General features: G+C 42.2%; 1 protein-coding gene across 1 annotated transcript in view; it reads left to right on the plus strand.

Moving 5' to 3' along the window:
- PLLP (plasmolipin) overlaps nucleotides 1-22,822 on the plus strand; it is a 46,550-nt gene that overhangs the window by 6,065 nt on the left and 17,663 nt on the right. The gene's annotated exons all lie outside the window — the stretch shown is intronic.

Raw genomic sequence — 22,822 nt, forward strand, 5'->3', positions numbered from 1 at the left:
GACTTTGAACCAATTACCAGGAGACGGTGAGTTCTAGACCAGCCTTAGGCAAGAAAGCTGGCTGGGTGATTTTGGATCAATCACCAGGAGATGGTGAGTTCTAGTCCTGCCTTGGGCACAAGAGCCAGCTGGGTGACTTTGAGCCAATCACCAGGAGACAATGAGTTCTAGTCCTGCCTTAGGAATGTAAGCTGGATGGGTGACTTTGGGCCAGTCCCTCTCTCTTAGACAAACCCACTTCACAAGGTTGTGGTTGTGGTGGGTAAAAGAGGAGAAAGGAGTATGTTTGCTGAGCAACATAAATGAATAAAGGTCACTAATGCATAAACAATAAAACAAAATGGCGACTACCGTCACCTGCTTTTCCTAAGACCAGGAAAAAAGATGATTATCCCAGAGCAGAGACGTATCCATCATCTCGAAAGGAGCAGATAATGCCAGGAAACTCCCATGCTATTTCTCATGACCCCCTCCCCAATTCTTTCCTTGACCCCTTCCTCTTAAAAAATGTATAGCATTTGGCTCCTGCTTTGAAAGTGCCAAAAAGTCCTCCCACGTCTTCCGAGAGGACAATGAGCACACCACAAAATAGAACACTTCATACAACCCCAGAGTTGTTTTCAGCAAACCGATTCTGATTGGCGGCTAAAGAGACTGCCAATCATCCCACAAATCTGAGCTACAGTGCAGATGTTTGTTTGTTTGTTCAATTTATAGAATCATTTCTTGTTTCTATCAGCTAAGGGAGATGCGCAGTGATTGCAGAATCCAAATGACATGGTCCTCGGGTGAGGTTTTGCAACAGGCAAGCGGTATTAGCGTGGGGTAGCCAACAGCACCAGGAAAAGCATATGGCTTTTCATAAAAGTTGTTCATTAGAAAATGTGTTGGCAAGCTCCTTCTGATTTTAGATCAGTTTGGCAATAATATTGAGCATTGGTTTAATCCTTCCCCTTCGGTTAGTTGAGGGTGGAGTATGCAGAGGTAGAAAATGTTTTCAAACCAAATCCTAACTGAATTACTGACGAGCTAAAATGAATCCCATGTTAAAAAATATTCTGTTTCTTCTTTCTCCTTAAGTATTAATTTCTCCACATTCTAGTATTTTGTTATTACACTTTAGTACACTTCCTTTGGTAGGGGTGTCTTCATTTTTCCACTGTTGTGCAAAACACGATTCTTGCCGCTGTTAAGACATGTAAAATTAAATAGGTAAAATTTAAAAAGTGCCTTTATGGTACTGTTCTAGTAAGATACCTAACAAAAATATTTCTGGTTTTAGATCTTTATGTTGCTTTAGCATTTTTTCTAACCTTGTATGTATTTTTGTCCAATGGCTAATTGACAGAATTTTAAAAACTTTAGAGAATGATTAATTATATAAGGAAGGTTATTAAAACGGATAAACAATTATTATATACTTTATTCATTAAACATGAAACTCAGCCAACTGAACATTCAAAAATGCATCACAAATACCATTGACTGGGGCTAATGGTTGATACGGTTTGCTGCCAGCGTCCTAGGGATCAACCAAGGACCTTCTTAAAATATAAGATCTTCTGAGTGGCGCAGTTTTTTGCAGTTCCACTGGTGTTATTGCAGGAAGCTGCAATTTGTTGATGTATCTTGTAAAATTCTTGGACATGGTGCCAAGTGCCCCGATGACAATGGGTATCACTGTTACATGCTTCATCCATAGCCGTGTAGTTTCGATGGCCAGGTCGCGATATTCCATTATTTTTTCTTGGTTTTTTTCTTCGACTCTGGCATCTCCAGGAACAGCGATATCAATAAACTGTTTCTCCAAATTGATGATCTGAGCCTCAAACATGGGTGCTTCAAATAGGTCACTTCCCTCAATATCAATCAGAATAGAGCTAGAAGGGACCTTGGAGGCCTTCTAGTCCAACCCCCTGCTCAAACAGGAGACCCTAGACCTGTGATGGGGAAACCATGGCACATGTGCCAGAGGTGGCATGCAGAGCCCTCTCTGTGGGCACGCCCACCATCGCAAGCTGGTTTTCGCGGGCACCAGAGTGTCGGGAAATGGCCTGAAAACAGCCTGAAAAACGCACAAAAACCAAGCTGTTTTCCAGGCCGTTTTCAGGCTATTTTTGGGGTCATTTTCCGGGCCATTTTTCAGGCCAATTTTGATCCTAAAAATCGCCTGAAAAACAGCCTGAAAATGCCCCAAAACGGCCCGAAAACAGCCTGAAAAATTACCTCAAAGCAGGCAATTTTGGGGGCTGTTTTCAGGCCATTTTTGGGCTGTGTTCTGAGGCAAAAACGGTCCAAAATGGCCCCCAAATGCCCTGAAAATGGCAAAAAAGCAGGCATGCGCACACTGGCCAGCTGGTCTTCAGGTTTCCAGCTCCCTGGCATGCACCCATGTTTGTGGATGCACACATGTTCCGGTTTGGGCACTTGGTGCTGAAAAGTTTCGCCATCACTGCCCTAGGCTATCTCGATCAATCAAGGTCCTGCCCTCTGTCTGCTTTGAGCTGAGTTGGGTGGGGAGCTGGCTGGGCTGTTTTGTTTTCCTTTGTTTCATGATCAGAAGGCTTTCAGAGCAACGCTGGGACAAACTTCCTCTGGATTTTATTTTATTTTTGCTCTGGGGGAAGAGAAACAAAAAATCAGTCTGGAAAAGTTTTCAGGCGCTGCCCAGATTCAAAGCGGCAGGAGCCACAGCTGCACAACTTCTAAACATTTATTTATTAGATTTTTTTTAAAAAAAAAATCCTGCTTTTATTACTTTATAAGTACTTCAAAGTTGGGAATGTTCATAACACTCTTTGCTCCGCCTCTTTTTCCCCACGACAAAAACAACTCTGTGAAGTGGGTTGGACTGAAAGAGAGGGGTTGGGGCAAAGTCACCCAGTCTTTCGTGCGTAAGAGAGGACTAGAACTCACCCTTGCCTAGGCAATAGGCTCAACGTGATCCAATCAGCTTCCATGCCTAAGGCGGAACTAGAACTCACCCTCTCCTAGTGATTGACCCAAAGTCACCCAGCAGCTTTCATGCCTAAGGTGGAACTAGAACTCACCCTCTCCTAGTGATTGACCCAAAGTCACCCAGCCGGCTTCCATGCCTAAGGTGGAACTAGAACTCACCCTCTCCTGGTCATTGGCCCAAAGTCACCCAGCAGCTTCCATGCCTAAGGTGGAACTAGAACTCACCCTCTCCTAGTGATTGACCCAAAGTCACCCAGCAGCTTTCATGCCTAAGGTGGAACTAGAACTCACCCTCTCCTGGTCATTGGCCCAAAGTCACCCAGCAGCTTTCATGCCTAAGGTGGAACTAGAACTCACCATCTCCTGGTGATTAGCCCCAAGTCACCCAGCTGGCTTTCATGCCTAAGGTGGGACTAGAACTCACCATCTCCTGGTGATTAGCCCAAAGTCACCCAGCCGGCTTCCATGCCTAAGGTGGAACTAGAACTCACCCTCTCCTAGTGATTGACCCAAAGTCACCCAGCAGCTTTCATGCCTAAGGTGGAACTAGAACTCACCCTCTCCTAGTGATTGACCCAAAGTCACCCAGCCGGCTTCCATGCCTAAGGTGGAACTAGAACTCACCCTCTCCTAGTGATTGACCCAAAGTCACCCAGCCGGCTTTCATGCCTAAGGTGGAACTAGAACTCACCCTCTCCTAGTGATTGACCCAAAGTCACCCAGCCGGCTTCCATGCCTAAGGTGGAACTAGAACTCACCCTCTCCTAGTGATTGACCCAAAGTCACCCAGCAGCTTCCATGCCTAAGGTGGAACTAGAACTCACCCTCTCCTGGTCATTGGCCCAAAGTCACCCAGCTGGCTTTCATGCCTAAGGTGGAACTAGAACTCACCCTCTCCTAGTGATTGACCCAAAGTCACCCAGCCGGCTTCCATGCCTAAGGTGGAACTAGAACTCACCCTCTCCTGGTCATTGGCCCAAAGTCACCCAGCAGCTTCCATGCCTAAGGTGGAACTAGAACTCACCCTCTCCTAGTGATTGACCCAAAGTCACCCAGCAGCTTCCATGCCTAAGGTGGAACTAGAACTCACCCTCTCCTGGTCATTGGCCCAAAGATACCCAACTGGCTTTTGTGCCTAAGAGGGACTAGAATTCACTGCCTCCTGGTTCCTAGGCTGGCACCTTCACCAATGCACCAAATTCTCTTCTTCTGTAGCCATCTGGCTGGATTAGAAAATGGGAGATGCCAACTCCCTCAGCACACATAAGCCAGTGAGATGTCTTTGAGCCAGTCAGTCCGTCTTTGCCAAGAACTAAAGTTGTTTTTCTGGTTACTACTACTACTACTACTACTACTACTACTACTACTACTACTACTCCTTCTCCTTCTCCTCCTTCTGCCACATCCATCATCGGACATTGGCGATCATGCTGGCAATCCTATTTTTATCAACAGCCGCACGAAAAAGTACTGTTGAGTTTTGTCCAAACCCTTAGATTTTTGAAGCCATGAAGTTCTTCTTCTGCCTGGACCTCCTTTGCCTTCAATCTTTCCCAGGAGGATTAAGTGAAGCATGCAGTAGTTTTCCTGGTGTTGCATCCCATGTCCGAAATATTCTAACTTTCCCCTTTTTTATGGTATTGTTATGGTCACTAGGAATCAAGATTGACTCTATGTCATCAGTAGGCCTATTCCTCCCTCAGAGATGTATTTATTGGTTACCTATCTCTGACTTAGCCAGTTCTCAACGGCAATAATTAACGGAGGTGCAGTGCGGTCATTTTTCTGGACTATTAACAGCAGTGTTGAATTTATACGCCTTGCTTTGAAGTTTCCACCTGTTTGTTGGAGGGGAGAAAGGAGGCTGGTTTTAAATTTCTGTTCTTGGCCAAAAAAAGGAAAAGGAATCTCCTCAGCCTTGTGGTCTGCAGATTTGTTCAAAAGTGCAGTGAGGGTGGCCAAACAATCTTTTTAGATTTGGTGTTAGTGAAAAGACTGGATATTTGACCAAAATGGAAAGTGGTGGAAAAAAAAGAATTGTCCTTCCTGACCCAGGAAAGTAAGTAAGTAAATCTTTATTACGGTCAAAGACCAGCAATACACATTAGTTTTTTACAATATGTTAAAAAGTACTGACATTAAGATATAATTTAAAAAGTATTGACGTTAAAAGTGGAAAATTATATACATGTTCTCAGATTGTTCGGGTCACTCCCTGTTTTACCTGGGTGCAATGCTGTTAAGTATAGGAGTAAGCACAATGGTCCAAAGATTGTTAGAGATATGTCCAGATAATTGGTACAAGATGACAACTATACTTCTGTAGCCAATTTTTTTTCTTATGGACATTGCAGCAACACAGAATTTTGCCACTGCATTCGTGGTAATTGGGTTTGTGTCCTGGAGGAGAAAGCTTAGATAAAAATTGTCTGCCCTCCCTGGCAATCTCTCTAATAAGGGGAGAATAAGTGCAGACCTACAAGCTCTGTATAGCTCGCAGTGTAATAGAACATGTGAATTATCTTCCACTTCTCCTTTATCACGTATACAAACCCGTTCTGCTATAGGTGTTCTCTTACACCTGCCCTGGAGGAGTGCTGAAGGAAGAATGTTAAATCTGGCTCTGAAGAAAGCTATTCTTTGTTTTGGGAAGATCAGATCATTTAGATATCTTGTTGATTCCCACACACCCTGTTTGAGTCTGTCTCTACTATGGAGAGCCAACCTATTTAGTTCTTCTTGGAACTCCATGTCCTTCATTCAATTAATTACTGCTTGCTTTGCTTGATCAAAGCCTAGGGACATTAAGAATAATGGTGAGAGCCCATAAGAGCCCAATTTGTGATAATTGCCTGTTTCCAGGGGGAGGGGAAGTTGTCAGTCAACACTAGTGGGGACAGTCCCTCTGGAAAGAAATGCATTTTAAGCCAATGAATGATCCATCATCTTCCAGGCTCTTACCTGAATTTGAGGCATGCCTGTCTCAATTCTTAACTGGGCATTTGGAGTTCCATTGGGTGCAGCTAAAATGGCTCGCAGGAATTTGGTTTGTATGGTTTCTAGCAAGTCTTTCTTTGCAAGGATCCCTATTTGTGCCCCATATAAAATTTGTGCCAATGTTTTGGCCTCAAAAGTTTGAAGGCAGCAGGTACTAACTGACCCCCACCTGTATAAAAGAAATGTTTAATTGCATTTGAGGACCTATTGGCTACTTGCAATGTGTGCCTTCCATGTTCCTTGCAAGTGCAAAACCACCCCAAGGTATCTAAATGTTCTAACCTGTTCCAAACTATGTCCTTCTATTTTCCAGGAGTATTGGCTTGGTCTTTTAGCAAAAACTAAAATCTTTGATTTATCAAAGTTAAGGACCAGCTTGTTTTGCCTGCAATAGCCGAGTGTTGCCCTAATTGCTCTCTTTAGTCCTACAGGGGTTTGTGATACTCTGTTTTCTCTTCAGATTGTATAAATCTTTCGCCTTTATTTTAAGGAAGAGCCATGAGGTATAAGCTATTTGAAAATAAAAGTTTGTCAGCTCTTTAATTTCTCCGTGGTTATGGTATTTCTTCAAATGCTGGGAGGTTTTTTTTCCTCCTGCTCTCTCCATGGGGAAATCACTTGCAGAATTCGCAGGTCAATTAAAAAAGAAAAGAAAATATGGAGTCAAAATCTTACATGTTTAGCTCAAGCCTGTGTGTGAAAATCACAAGTTTTGGTCACACATAATAATATATCTTTTTTTATAAAAAGTTTTTTTATTTTTTCATTTTCATAACAAATAACCACATGTATACTATTACATAACCAATATTATTTTATATTATTAAATATTTACATCAATTCGTCTTACCATCAACCCGCAAAAACAATTATTGGCTCGCTCTTCTGCTCTCCATACAACATATTTATACCCTATCCATCACTTTCTTCTCCCTCTCTCCTCCTCCTCTCTATCTCCTTTCTTTCTTCTGTCATCCTTCTCTTCTCTACTATAATAATATATCTATAGCAGTGGTGAAATTCATTTTATTTTACTACCAGTTCTGTGGGCATGGCTTGGTGGGTGTGGCAGGGAAAGGATAGTGCAAAATCTCCATTCTCTCCCCACTCTGGGGCCAGCCAGAGAAGGTTCTCTGAACTACTCAAAATTTCCGCTACCAGTTCTCCAGAACCTGTCAGAACCTGCTGGATTTCACCCCTGATCTATAGCCGGTTTCCCTCCAAGCATTATTTTCAACAACCCAATTTAAAGTTGAAAAGTTTTTGTGGGTGCTGTAAATGGTAGGCAACTGAGAGTCAATTCTACCAGGTTAGTAATAGGTTGATTTGCATCCAGAAATCAAGATAGTCAGAAATCTGATTTTTAGTTCCCATAGATTAACCTAATTCTCTGTCTACAATTTTAGCATCCTGGACAGTTTTAGCAATCCTGAACAATTTTAGAGAGGCCCAGGTAGAAATGTAGCACTTTAATAGAGGAAGGGGACTGGAAATTCAAACCCAGCTGGAATGGACGTTTACTTTTATAGTAAATGTCATTATTAATCTAGGACAGTTTTTCTCAACTCCAAAAATTCCCCAGCCAGCAGCAATGAATTCTGGGAGTTGAAGTCCACCCAATCTTCAAGTCACCAAGGTTGATGGCATTTTTACAGGTGCATTGTACTGATTGGAAGATTAAAATACTTCTTACCATTCTTCCGCCCTAAGGAAATCAATTAATTTTTTTCCATGGTGTAGGTTTAGCACGATGAGAGGGATGCTAAAAAAAAATTGGGAAGTGATTGGTTCTTAGAATACAGCTCATGACCAGGATCTATCTGGAATTACATTTTCCAATCTATTATAAATAAATTATGCAGAGAGGCAGAGAGAAAAAAGGGCTTGCAAAATGACATGATGGAAACTGACTTTTTCCAGATCTGGCAGGACCAGAATCAGGATTTAGAATAGAGCTGGAAGGGACCTTGGAGGTCTTCTAGTCCAGCCCCGTGCTCAAGCAGGAGACCTTGCACCATTTCAGACAAGTGGCTGTCCAGTCTCTTCTTGAAAGCCTCCAGTGACGAAGCACAACGTCTGAAGGGCAGCTGTTTCACAAATTAATTGTCCTCACTGTAGGAAGTTTCTCCTCAATTCCAGGTTGCCTCTCTCCTTGATTGGAATGGAGTGGAATGGAATAGAATAGAATATGAATTTGGAATGGAATAGAATAGAATAGAATAGAATAGAATAGAATATGAATTTGGAATGGAATGGAATAGAATAGAATATGAATTTGGAATGGAATGGAATAGAATATGAATTTGGAATGGAGTGGAATAGAATAGAATAGAAGCTGGAAGGGACCTTGGAGGTCTTCTAGTCCAGCCCCCTGCTCAAGCAGGAGAATTTATACTATTTCAGATAAGTGACTGTCTAATCTCTTCTTAAAAACCTCCAGTGACGGAGCACCCACGATTTCTGGTGGCAAGCTGTTCCACTGGTTAATTGTCCTCATGAAGTTTTCCTTAATTCCAAGTTGCTTCTCTGGTTAGTTTCCAACCATTGTTTCTTGCCTTCTGGTGCTGTGGGGAATAGATTGACCCTCTTCTTTGTGGTGGCTCCTCAAGTATTAGAATACTGCTAGTTTTAGTTTAGTTCAAATGACTCATGGACATGTGGAAAATGCATATTTTAGCTGGCTGGTAGTGGGAATGAACATCCTTTTATTTGTTTATTTATCGACTTTTAAACTACTCATCTCTCACACAGAGGGACAGGGTGGTATACAAGCACCTGAATTGTTTGGGTGGTGTGGATATATCACCTGTCCAATCAAAGACCTGTACAGGGTAGCAAATACAAAAGCTAATCGGGCAGGTTTGTGTGTAAGACAAATGACTGTACGTTTGGATCTGTGTATCCTTAACGGGTCCCCATGGGGCGACTTTCCAGCAGAATATACTTATCGGGGAGCAGGAAGAAAATACCCAGTTGATTACTGGATAATATCATATGACCTCCTGAGGTTCTTACAGAAGATGGAGGTAGACTCGCGACTGGAAAGCGATCATAATACATTACTCCTTACTCTCACATTGCACCAGAAATCTCTAAGGGCAGGCACAGCCTACCTACCCAGGTTAGAGACTCAAAATACCCAGGTAAAAATTAAATGGAACGAGAAAAACGCTAAGGAAGTTACCAAATGGATGTTAGCCCCTGAAATCATAAGAGCTACGTACATCTCTACTAAGAAATAAGTGTGGAGGATCTTACCTAGAGGGGTTTGAATCCTTAATTTTAAATTTGAATTCGGTTCTCAGTAACAGATCACTAGCTCACTCCAAAAGGCCGGTTTCAAAGAACAAAAAATGGTTCGATAGAGATTGCGTGCAACTAAAAAGGATATATAATATGGAATACAAGAAAAGTAAAAAGTGCCCCCTTTGAGGATCACACTTAAAACATCTGAAACCACAATTTAAGAACCTTCGAAAAGAAAAGAAAAGTGTGACTCTGAAGGAGTCTTGGCATAGACTAATTACGGAAGTCAGGACAAAAAATAGATCCCTTTTTTTGGTACATCACCAGGGGATTGGGAAAACCTCCCCTACCCCCAACTGGTTTGGTTCCAATTCATGCCTGGGAAGAGTATTTTAGGGAGCTTTATACAGATCCTGACTATGTAACCAAGGAGAGCCAAGCTAGTTTGGATCAAAGTCCTTACTGGCCCCCTGTTACACCAGAAGAGATATCCCGGTTGATCGGAGCCCTAAAGGCTAATAAGGCACCCGTTGCTGATAATGTCCTGCCAGAAATAATAAAAAAGAATGCCAGTTGGTGGGCTCCACTTTTAGCATCACTGTTTGCATTTAACGATAAAACAGGCCACATGCCTAGAGATTGGGGAGTAGCAATTATCATACCAATTTATAAAAAAGGTAATAGAAATGACCCAGGCAATTATAGACCCATTGGTCTGTTAAGCGTTATTAGTAAACTGTATGCCAAACACCTAAATTATAAACGTCAAGATTGGCTAATTTCAGGGAGGATAATCAAAGACGAACAAGCCGGTTTTAGAGAAGGAAGATCTACGGTGGATCATATCTTGGTACTCCACCATTTAGTACAAAAATACATATATTTTTAAAAATCCTCTCTTTTTGTGTCCTTCCTTGATTTTAAGCAGGCCTTTGATTCAATATTCAGGATCACCCTCTGGGAGAAATTAAAATGCACCACTATCGATAAACGCCTGCTCTTCCTCATACAAAAATTGTACCCCAATTCCACCTTGAAAGTGAGGTGCAATCCCCAAGGGAGTTTAACCCGCTCAGTAAGGGTACAAAAAAGGGGTACGGCAGGGTTGCATCCTGTCCCCCTCCCTCTTTAACTTCTATATTAATCCCCTGATTGATCTCTTACAGAACCCTCATTTCCATCCTCCTAACCTAGCACGACGCGAAGTACCAATTCTCTTATATGCTGATGATGCCGTTATCATTTCACAAACCCCTGTAGGATTGAAGAGGGCAATTAGGGCAACACTCAGCTATTGCAGGCAAAACAAGCTGGTCCTTAACTTTGATAAATCAAAACTTTTAGTTTTTGCTAAAAGACCAAGCCAATACTCCTGATCCAGGAAACAGAAAAATGCAAAATGCAAAAATGCAATTTTGTGGGCTTTCACTCTAGAAAGAGAGAAGAGAAGAGCAACCAGGATGATGATGGGACTGGAGGCCAAAACATATGAAGAACGGTTGCAGGAACTGGGCAAGGCTAGTCTAGTGAAGAGAAGGACCAGGGGAGACAGGAGACCAGTGCTCCAATACTTGAGGGGCTGCCACAGAGAGGAGGGGGTCAAGCTATTCTCCAAAGCATCCGAAGGCCAGACAAGGAATAATGGATGGAAAGTGGACAAGGAGAGATTCAACCTGGAAATAAGGAGGAATTTTCTGACAGTGAGAACCATCAACCAATGGAACAGAAGTTGCCTTCGGAAGTTGTGGGAGCTTCATCCCTGGAGGCTTTCAAGAAGAGACTGGACTGCCATTTGTCAGAAATGGTGTAGAGTCTCCTGCTTGGGTGTGGGGTTGGACTAGATGACCTATAAGGTCCCTTCCAACTCTGATAATCTGAGTAGCTCTGAAGCTCCTTTGATTTGAGGATAAAGAAAGTAGATAGAGAAATGCCTTTTTTCTTTCTCATAATCCTAGAACAGGGCTCTCCAAACTGGAAAACTTTAAGATTTGTGGACTTCAACTTCCAGAATTTGGCTGGGGAATTCTGAGAGCCACACATTTTAAAATTGCCAAGGTTTGGACACCCCTGTCCTAGAATCATAAGGCCTTAATGAAGTTGTGTGGGGAAGGACTTGGCCAGGTAGAGAAGTCGCAGGCCGAGGAAGAAGAAGGCAGGGCGAAGTTGTTTCTGGCCAGGAAATCTCCCATGGAAGACAGACTCAAACGTATGTACCTACAGACAGAGTATCAATTGCAATAGCCTTGATTTATTTTATGGAGCTCAGGACGGTGGACTTCCCACAAACCAGGTTAAATTGGGAATTAAGCCGGTCACACGATGAGGTCGTTAAAGACAAGTGGTTCAGAGGACACATAAGGACACAATTGTGCAAATAACTCAGGTGACACCACTTGTATCAGTTGCTGCCAGCTGTGTGATGACCTCGTTACACAAATGGTGCTTTGGTTGTGTCATGACGTCATCATAGAAATTTGCCTCATTTACATTGCTGTAATAATATCCTTTTCAGTTTATCAGACTTTGGAGCATAACTGGTGCCTACTTTTCTCTGCTAGTCCATTATTATTATTATTATTTAGTGTGTGATGAGAACACGACAGAAGAGAAGTAAGCATAGATAGGTAGTCCTCAGCTTACAACCACAATTGAGCCCAAAATGTATGTTGCTAAGTGAGAAATTTGTGAAGCGAGTTGTGCTCCGTTTTACAACATCACTTGCCACAGTTAAGTGAATCACTGCAATGGTTAAGTTAGTAGCTCGGTTGTTAAGTGAATCTGGCCTCCCTGTTGACTTTGCTTCTCAGAAGGTCACTAAAAGGAATCGCATGACCCTGGGACATAGCAACGGTCATAAGTATGAACAATTGTTAGAGCGAAAAACGATCCCAAGTCATTTTTTTTCCAGTTCTGTTGTAAGATTGAAGGATCACTAAACAAGTGGTTGTAAGTCTGCTTGTATTCTCACCTCATTTTATGGGGTCTTGGCCCCTGGAGAACTGATTCCCCGGATCAGAAGGTCTTTGAGAATGAATTCTTCTGATTAAAGAAAAAGACATGTGCTTTTGTTTCCACATGGAAACCGCTTCTGAACTTCCTGCTTGATCTGGAAAAGAATGAAACTTTGACTTTGGGTTTTATAGCTTAGATGGATAGATCTTTGTAGAAATGATTAAAGAAAAGAACATCAGTACTTTTGTTTCCACGTGGAAACCGCTTCTGAACTTCTTGCTTGATGTGGAAAAGAATGAAACTTTGACTTTGGGTTTTATAGATTAGATCGATAGATCTTTGTAGAAATGATTAAAGAAAAGAACATCAGTACTTTTGTGTCCACATGGAAACCGCTTCTGAACTTCTTGCTTGATGTGGAAAAGAATGAAACTTTGACTTTGGGTTTTATAGATTAGATCGATAGATCTTTGTAGAAATGATTAAAGAAAAGAACATCAGTACTTTTGTTTCCATGTGGAAACCGCTTCTGAACTTCTTGCTTGATATGGAAAAGAATGAAACGTTGACTTTGGGTTTTGCAGATTAGATGGATAGATATTTGTAGAAATGATTAAAGAAAAGAACATCAGTACTTTTGTTTCCACGTGGAAACCGCTTCTGAACTTCTTGCTTGATATGGAAAAGAATGAAAGTTTGACTTTGGGTTTTATAGCTTAGATGGATAGATATTTGTAGAAATGATTAAAGAAAAGAACATCAGTACTTTTGTGTCCACATGGAAACCGCTTCTGAACTTCTTGCTTGATGTGGAAAAGAATGAAACTTTGACTTTGGGTTTTATAGATTAGATCGATAGATCTTTGTAGAAATGATTAAAGAAAAGAACATCAGTACTTTTGTTTCCATGTGGAAACCGCTTCTGAACTTCTTGCTTGATATGGAAAAGAATGAAACGTTGACTTTGGGTTTTGCAGATTAGATGGATAGATATTTGTAGAAATGATTAAAGAAAAGAACATCAGTACTTTTGTTTCCACGTGGAAACCGCTTCTGAACTTCTTGCTTGATGTGGAAAAGAATGAAACTTTGACTTTGGGTTTTATAGATTAGATCGATAGATCTTTGTAGAAATGATTAAAGAAAAGAACATCAGTACTTTTGTTTCCACGTGGAAACCGCTTCTGAACTTCTTGCTTGATATGGAAAAGAATGAAAGTTTGACTTTGGGTTTTATAGCTTAGATGGATAGATATTTGTAGAAATGATTAAAGAAAAGAACATCAGTACTTTTGTTTCCACGTGGAAACCGCTTCTGAACTTCTTGCTTGATATGGAAAAGAATGAAACTTTGACTTTGGGTTTTATAGCTTAGATGGATAGATCTTTATAGAAATGATGAAAGAAAAGAACATCAGTACTTTTGTTTCCACGTGGAAACCGCTTCTGAACTTCTTGCTTGATATGGAAAAGAATGAAACTTTGACTTTGGGTTTTATAGCTTAGATGGATAGATCTTTATAGAAATGATTAAAGAAAAGAACAGTACTTTTGTTTCCACGTGGAAACCGCTTCTGAACTTCTTGCTTGATATGGAAAAGAATGAAACGTTGACTTTGGGTTTTGCAGATTAGATTGATAGATCTTTGTAGAAATGATTAAAGAAAAGAACAGTACTTTTGTTTCCATGTGGAAACCGCTTCTGAACTTCTTGCTTGATATGGAAAAGAATGAAACGTTGACTTTGGGTTTTGCAGATTAGATTGATAGATCTTTGTAGAAATGATTAAAGAAAAGAACAGTACTTTTGTTTCCATGTGGAAACCGCTTCTGAACTTCTTGCTTGATATGGAAAAGAATGAAACGTTGACTTTGGGTTTTGCAGATTAGATTGATAGATCTTTGTAGAAATGATTAAAGAAAAGAACAGTACTTTTGTTTCCATGTGGAAACCGCTTCTGAACTTCTTGCTTGATATGGAAAAGAATGAAACGTTGACTTTGGGTTTTGCAGATTAGATTGATAGATCTTTGTAGAAATGATTAAAGAAAAGAACAGTACTTTTGTTTCCATGTGGAAACCGCTTCTGAACTTCTTGCGTGATATGGAAAAGAATGAAACTTTGATTTTGGGTTTTGCAGATTAGATTGATAGATCTTATAGAAATAGCTTGTTCTTATCATCAAAAACAAAACAGTTGTGATGTGATGCCAATGCCTTATTCTACTGCAACAGAGAGAGTCGGAAGTCGATGCTTCTTTTTCTTTTTTTCTTATCCTCCTTCCCTTCCCCCTTTCCCTCCTCACTGCTCTTTTATTTACTTTTGTATTTTGTATTTTATAATGCTTAATAACTTAATCAAAAAATGTTTGAAAATGAATTTTGATCACCTGACCAGCTGCAAAGGTCCTCAGTGTGGAAAATGGCCGTGTCACTTTTTTTTCAGGGCTGTTGTATTTTCAAATAGCCACTAAGTGAACCGTTCTAAGTCAAGGACTACCTGTATACACAGACTACGTAATATTTCTGTGAAGGTATTGCAGTGTAGCTGTACATCCAGTTCAGTTACACGGGCTCTGGCATTGCTTCATGCAGATCCTCTAAGGAACTAGAGAACATACTGTATACATCTTTGGCAATCTTGCACAATGCTTAACAGTTTTGCTTATCAGCACCACAATCACAAAGGGAATCTTTCCATCCCCACCAACACAGGGCAGAGGCACTTCTTCCAGTATCACACCTAATTGTGTTCAGTTTTGCCCGGAGAAGAGGCGGGTTCAAAGCCAGATGGTTGGGTAGAGGGATCACGAACGGTCAGGCCAGAAGAAGGTTGCCTTTGACCATTTTTCTCTGCAGGCATTAAACTGGGGAGAGGTTAAGTGATGTTAGTCCACGAAGGGATGGAAATAACAGAATAACAGAGTTGGAAGGGACCTTGTAGGTCATCTAGTCCAACCCACCCCCGCCCAAGCAGGGAGACCCTACACCATTTCTGACAGATGGCAGTCCAGTCTCTTCTTGAAAAAGTAACCAGGAACTCAGCCGTCTATAAAAGGAGATCTATCAAAAGACTATCTTGGGCTACTGGTCCTGATTTTGCCTTGCTCGTGAGAGAACCATGCTGATAAACTTTCTGAGGGCAATTTAGCAATAGCAATAGCACTTCGACTTATATACCGCTTTACAGCCCTCTCTAAATGGTTTACAAAGTCAGCCTATTTGCCCCCAACAATCTGGGTCCTCATTTTACCGACCTCGGAAGGACGGAAGGCTGAGTCAACCTTGAGCCAGTCAGGATCGAACTCCTGGCAATGGGCAGAGTCAGCTTGCAATACTGCATTCTAGCCATTGCTAATCATGGATAGATAATAGATAGATGATAGATAGATAGAGAGATAGAGAGAGATAGATAGATAGATAGATAGATGATAGATAGATAGATAGATAGATAGATAGATAGATAGATAGATAGATAGATGATAGATAGATAGATAGATAGATGATAGATAGAAGGGCAATAGCACAGACTTATATACTGCTTCACAGTGCTTCACAGTCCTCTCTAAGCAGTTTACAGAGTCAGCCTCTTGCCCCCAACAATCTGGGTCCTCATTTTACCCACCTCGGAAGGATGGAAGGCTGAGTCAACCTTGAGCCGGTCAGAATCGAACTGCTGGTTGTGGGCAGAGCCTGCAAAACTGCATTCTAACCATTGAACAAGGAAGGAAGGAAGGAAGGAAGGAAGGAAGGAAGGAAGGAAGGAAGGAAGGAAGGAAGGAAGGAAGGAAGGAAGGAAGGAAGGGCAATAGCACTTAAACTTATACAATACAATACAATACAATACAATAGCAGAGTTGGAAGGGACCTTGGAGGTCTTCTAGTCCAACCCCCTGACTAGGCAGGAAACCCTATACTGTTTCAGACAAATGTCTATCCAACGTCTTCTAAAAGACTTCCAGTGTTGGGGCTTTCACAACTTCTGGAGGCAACTTCTGTTCCACAAGGCTGAATCATATACGGCTTCACTGTGCTTTACAGACCCCTCTAAGTGGTTTACAGTCTATTTGCCCCCAACAATCTGGGTCCTCATTTTACCCATCTCGGAAGGATGGAAGGCCGAGGGAGAGAGAAAGGAATGGAGGGAGGAAGGAAGGAAAGGAAGGAGGAAGGAAAGGAAGGAGGAAGGAAGGACAATAGCAATAGCACTTAGACTTGTATACCACTTCATGGTGCTTTTACAAGCCTTCTCTAAATGGTTTACAGAGTCAGCCTATTTGCCCCTCAACAATCTGGGTCCTCATTTTACCCACCTTGGAAGGATGGAAGGCTGAGTCAACCTTGAGCCTGGTGAGATTTGAACTGCCAAATTGCAGGTAGCCAATAGTCAGTAGAAGTAGCCTGCAGTATGGCACTCTAACCACTGCACCGCCAAGGCTCTTAATAATAATCAAAGATATTGAAATGGGAGCTTCAGTTTTAAAAGACTGAACATATGTATAGGATGATGACGTATTTCAATGATACTCATTGAATGATGCCTGGCTCAAACGTTCTTTTTTTTAAAAAAAAATTTTTTTATTCTATTCAAAAGATTAATAACCAAAATCCAGAAAGATTTGGATTTGGGGAATGTCTTCTTCTCTCCTTCTAGAAAAAAATGGAAAAACTGCCCATCCCGTTTCTCCACTTACAGATGGAGCAGAGAACTTCGGAAAGCCAGTTGCGTTTCTAGCACTGTTGCAGGTAGATCTCGGCTTATCACTGCAATAGGAACTGAAAATCTAGTTGTTATTGGGGTTGTAAGTCAAGGAGGGGTGATTTTGCAAACTTTTTTTGCGGCAGTTTTTAGACGAACGTGGGAGTTTTTAGATTATCGTGGAAGGTGTGTCTCACAAAAATCACTGCGCGGCAGTTGGAAACTGCTGCGCGGAATTTTCTTGCCCCGTGCGCGGCTGTGCAGCCGCGCAGCTTAGAGGGAACATTGGATTCCACCCATCCAGTTCCAGTCAGGTGCAGAGACAAAGGATGACCTTGGCTTTCTAGAAAGAATTTTGTTATGGCTATGTCACCGTGAAAGACCGAAATTGGTGAATGTCGACATTCACCGGTGAATGTTGGTGAATGTCGACACATACCAATTTCGGTCTTTCACGGTGACAGATATGTAACGAGTCAGCGTAACGCTTTACTTTTGCTTTTCGTTCTAACCGCGCAGGATCGCAGGTTTAAAAAAAAAAAGTCCGCGAATAGAAGACGCTTCAAAGGAAGCGAGGAGCCGAGGTATTAGGGTAAGGGGATTAGGGTAAGGGTGTCGAGAGGATAAGGGAATTTTCGGACATACACCAAGCGACTATGTGAATGTCGACATTCACCGCTGAATGTCGACATTCACCAATTTCGGTCTTTCACGGATACACCAAGCGACTATGTGAATGTCGACATTCACCAGATTTCGGACTTTCACAGTAACAGCTACATAGCATCTAACTCTGTACAATCCCACGTCCCATTTTCCCACAATAGAAAAGGCATAGTAGAATAATAGAAAGTGTGGCAGGCCAAAGATCCAACACAGTTACTTGTCTTGCCCTCTGTTTGAGAATAGCTTGACCCCCCTCTTCTTTGTGGCAGACCCTCGAATACTGCTACCACGTCCGTCCGTCCCCCCGAGTCCTTCTTTTCTCTACTAGCCATAGTACCCAACTCAGATTCCTGTAACGAGCAGTTATAAAGAGCACACAGGCAGCTCGGACACCCAGAGGACTATCCCAAAGGTGACCTTGTCCTCTTGCTTAGGCCAGGTAGACAGAACTACAGGCAGTCCCCGACTTACAATTGTTCATTTAGAGACCATTCGAAGTTTCAACAGGACTGAACAAAAGGGACTCATGAACGTTTTTCACACTTACGATCATTGCAGCATCTCCTTGGTCACATGATCAAAATTCAGATGCTTGGCAATGGGCATGCCCTTCCACTATTCATTCGGATGGGCATTTTTTTTCTTGCCAGAAAACGGCCCAAACGTTGCAAATTGTACTCGCGTGGCTGCAAAATGCTGCAACCGGTCATAAAAGTGATGCGTTGACGTGTGGTTGTTTAACCATGGGCAGGTGGAGCAGCAATATTTGCTGGCCGGATGGTCTTTTATGTAGACTGTAGACTTGTCCTGCTTTAGGGACCGTAAGGCACCCGTTTCCTGTAAATGCAAATGGTCTTTAAGCGATGGTCATAAGTGGAGGAGACCACGTAAGTGGTCTTCTATCCCATCAGCGGAGACCACAGCTGTGATATAAGGATATCTGCAAGAGGGATCTAAAGGCCTTGGGAATGGACATTTAACAGCTGGGAAACCTTGACCTCTGACCGTACAGCTTGGAGGCTAAAGACACAGCATGGCCTTCTCCCATTCAAAGAGATGCTTGTTTGCAGGCTGAGGGAAAGAGGCCGTCCCAGAACCAGTGAAATCTGGGGGCTGGGTAGGGGACAGGATGCATCTGCCCTCAGTGTAGAAGGGATTGCCACTCCCGAATTGGCCTTTTTTTGCCACACCAGATGCTGCTTTAGGACCTCTTTCCAGAGCACCCCAGTCTTTTGAGACGGAAGGATGCCAATATACAAGTGGAGGAATTGATTTCCTTGTATTCTGAAACCTCTTTCTTTTTTTCCCAGAGTTTTTTTTTATTTTTTTATTCTCTTACATGCCATTTTAAGTATACATTCACATGTTGTTATTCTTCTTTACATTTGTCACTCTTATACATTAATTATTTCATTTAATAGGTTATAATATACAGTTTGGGTTGCTTTATTTACCGTCCCTTCCTCCTGTTGTAACACCTCTTTGTTTTGCCTTTCTTTTCTCCCTCCCTCCCTTTTCTACTTTCTTCCTTCCTCCTCTCCTTCCCCTTCCTTCTTCCCTTACCTCTCCCCTACTCCTACTCTTCCTCTTCCCCTTTCTATCCTCTCTCCTACTCTTTCTCTCCCTTCCATCCTCCTCTCCTTACCTCTTTCTTCTTTCCCTCTTATTTTCCCTTTCTTTTCTCCCTCCCTCCCTTCTCTACTTCCTTCCTTCCTCCTCTCCTTCCCCTTCCTTCTTCCCTTACCTCTCCCCTACTCCTACTCTTCCTCTTCCCCTTCCTACCCTCTCTCCTTCTCTTTCTCTCCCTTCCATCCTCCTCTCCTTACCTCTTTCTTCTTTCCCCCGTCTTCCTTTCATTCTCTCCTCCTCTCTCCCTTTCTTTTTCTATTATTGTTGGTGTGTATTTCAAAACTCGGTTTATATTTCCTTGGGATGGTGTTTCCCCCAACCCAAATATAATTTAATATCATTTCTTAGTCCCTTATAAGGGTATTCTGAAACTTCTTTCAGAGAGCTACTTGATCTGTGCTGGCCTGGCGTTTCCTAACCTGTATTTCCCACCAAAGAGCAATTTGGCTTGAGCAATTTTGGCTTTCCCGTCTCGTAACGTTTCATAACCCACGGAGGAAACAAAAGCTGCAAGACGAAAGAAAGAGGAAAGACAAAGAAGTAAACCTGAAAGCAAGCAGGCCAGGAAGAGTGTGCAAGCTTTCAAGCAAAGGCTGGAGGATTAGCCGTTAAATGAAGCATGAATGGGAAAGGTGTTTCTCTTCACTTGTTCTCACCAAACTGAAAGTCAATTTATTCTCCAAAACACCTGAGGGCAGGACAAGAAGCAACTGGTGGGATGTCATTAAACAGATATCCTATCTATTAAACAGATATACTATCTGGCTAGTTTAGGAAAGAGAAGGACCAGGGGAGACAGGATAGCAGTCTTCCAATATTTGAGGGGCTCCACAGAGAGTAGGGGGTCAAGCTACTTTCCAAAGCACCCAAAGGCCAGACAAGGAATAATGGATGGAAACTGAACAAGAAGAGATTCAACCTGGAAATAAGGAGGAATTTTCAGGCAGGGAGAACAATCAACCCATGGAACAGAAGTTGCCTTCGGAAGTTGTGGGAGTTTCATCACTGGAAGCTTTCAAGAAGAGACTGGACTGCCATCTGTCAAAAAAGGTGTAGGGCCTCCTGCTTGGGCGGGGGGTTGGACTAGATGACCTATAAGGTCCCTTGCAACTGTATTAATCTGTTAGTTTGGGGTAGCGGTGTACCTTTGAGGAAGGAAGGAGAGATTTTAAAAAATTAAATCCAGATTATGACTGCAACCGCAGGACCAAAATTCTGCCCTATAGTGCACGTATCCTTGTGATGTGCTATTCATAGAATGGGTTGGTGTTTCAGTTGTGCAGTCAGGACCCACTTCTCGTCTAGACACACCAAAGACATGATCCACTAAGAAACACAGAGCAGGAGGTGAATATAGCCTAGATCAGGGGTCTCCACCTTGACAACTTTAAGACCTACCTGTGGAGTTCAACTCCCAGAAGTCTATGCTGGCTGGGGAATTCTGGAAGTTGAAAGCCATAAGTCTTAAAGTTGCCAAGTCTAGAGGCCATATTTAATATCACAGGCTTGTTTTCCACCAAGGTCTCAAGACAGACCATGATTGGGAGCCCAGAGAATAAGGGTTAACAACCTGAAGACATTATTTTCTTTATTTTCCTTGTTTGGACTCTATCCGATCATTGTTCTTCCAACGGAAAAGTCCCAGCTGGATTCCTAGACAACACCCTCACTTTGGGCATTGATTTGATCTCTTCCCAGAGCAGTGGAAGAGAATTTCCATCCTGCTTCATGGAACTGGGATAGCTAGGGATCAGGGCATCAGCCCCCAGACCCTGCTTTTCTTGGCAGCCTCCCACCCCATAGCCCCTGTGTCAAACTGTGGTCTCAAGGTTTGGTTTTTAGAATAGCAGTGCAAAAGGGAAGGGGATTTTGGCAGTCAGGTGAATAATTCAGAGACCACAAATCAATAGAAGAGGATCTGTGTAACTATGGGGTCCCTGCTCTGCAGAAAAACAGGAGAGCATCAAGGATCCCACAGTTGCCTTCCTCCTCCTGTTCCTCCACTTCCTCCACTTCCTCCCCTTCTCATTCTCCTCCACTCCACAATCCCCACTCCCTTCTAACTCTGATGATGTTACCTAGCTGTGTCAAGAAATCTCAGCAGGAAATCAACCAAGCTCAGAGAGCATCAAGGAGTCCACAGTTATTTCTTCTTCTTCTTCTTCTTCTTCTTCTTCTTCTTCTTCTTCTTCTTCTTCTTCTTCTTCTTCTTCTTCTTCTTCTTCTTCTTCTGCTTCTGCTTCTGCTTCTGCTTCTGCTTCTGCTTCTGCTTCTGCTTCTGCTTCTTCTTCTTCTTCTTCTTCTTCTTCTTCTTCTTCTTCTTCTTCTTCTTCTTCTTCTTCTTCTTCTTCTTCTTCTTTTGCTTCCTCCTCCTCTTCCTCCTCCTCCTCAAAAATGGAAGGTGTTGAAGTCCACCCATCTTTTAAGTAGCCAAGGTTGAGAAACGTTTCTTCAAACCATCTCAAATTAGTTTTTGTGGGTTTGCCTCTTGCTATGTTCCTAACCAAAATGGAGTTTTAGGGGAAGGAACTGCAATAAATGTTCTAAAAGAAACCTCTCCTTTTCTTCCCCTTTCTGGAAAAAAAGAAATGATACCCAATCTTCTTTCCACCGGACAAAATATCTCATCTACAGCTAAGCTCCTGTGGAAATCTGGGCTCAATCAAAAGCTGTGCTTCTGCTGTACTTTTCAGCTTCTAAAGAAATGATCTTTTTTTTTAAAAAAAAAAATGCTTGTACTTCATCTGTTCTGTGAGCTGCTGGGGGTGGGGGAGGGACACCATTGTCCAGGCTGAAAGAATCAGGGGGAGTCAGCGCATTTGTCTTGAGACAAACAATGTCTTTTTGGCAGCTGCCTCGTGGCTGCAACCGAGTGAGAGCTTTAGAATGCTAGGACTGGAAGGGACCTTGGAGGTCTTCTCATCCAGGGCTCACCAACCTTTCAGACCTCAGGGGTCTTTCTTTGCTAGATGACTGAGTGGATGGTTGACACATTTCTTGAAGCACCCACAACTCTAGAAGCAAGCTGTTCCGTTGCTTAATTTTTCTGTCAGGAAATTTGTCCTTATTCCAGGTTGCATCTCTCTTTGATAAGCTTCCGTCCATTATTTCAAGTGGTTTGGAGAAGACGTTGACCCCCTCCTCTCTGTCGCAGCCCCTCAAATATCTGAAGGCTGCTATCATGTCACCCCCTAGGCCTTCTCTTCTTTAGGCTAGGCATGCCTAGAGATTTAATGGGTTTCAGCAATTGCTGAAAATTGTCATTTTTTTTTCCAGGGTTGAATATAAAGCCTACAAGGGGTTTTCAAGTAGAAATAAAAATAGGTAGAATCTTTTCTTTAATAAAACAGTCAATTTTGCCATCTCCGCCAATTCGACCACCTTTACCATCCATCCTTCCATTAGGGGAAAGAAAAGAATGGAATGGAATAGAGAAAGGTAGAGATAGAGTAGAGATAGAATAGAATAGAATAGAATATTGAAATGAAGAATAGAGTAGAATGGAATAATAATAGAATGGAGTGGAGTGGAGTGGAGTAGAATAGAGCAGAGCAGAGCAGAACAGAATAGAATAGAATATTGAAATGAATAGAATAGAATCACATAGAATGGAATGGAATGGAGGGGAATGGAATGGAATGGAATAATAATAGAATGGAGTAGAGTGGAATGGAA

Source organism: Natrix helvetica (assembly GCF_964273705.1).
Source record: "Natrix helvetica genome assembly, chromosome: 10".
Classification (NCBI taxonomy): Eukaryota; Metazoa; Chordata; class Lepidosauria; order Squamata; family Natricidae; genus Natrix; species Natrix helvetica.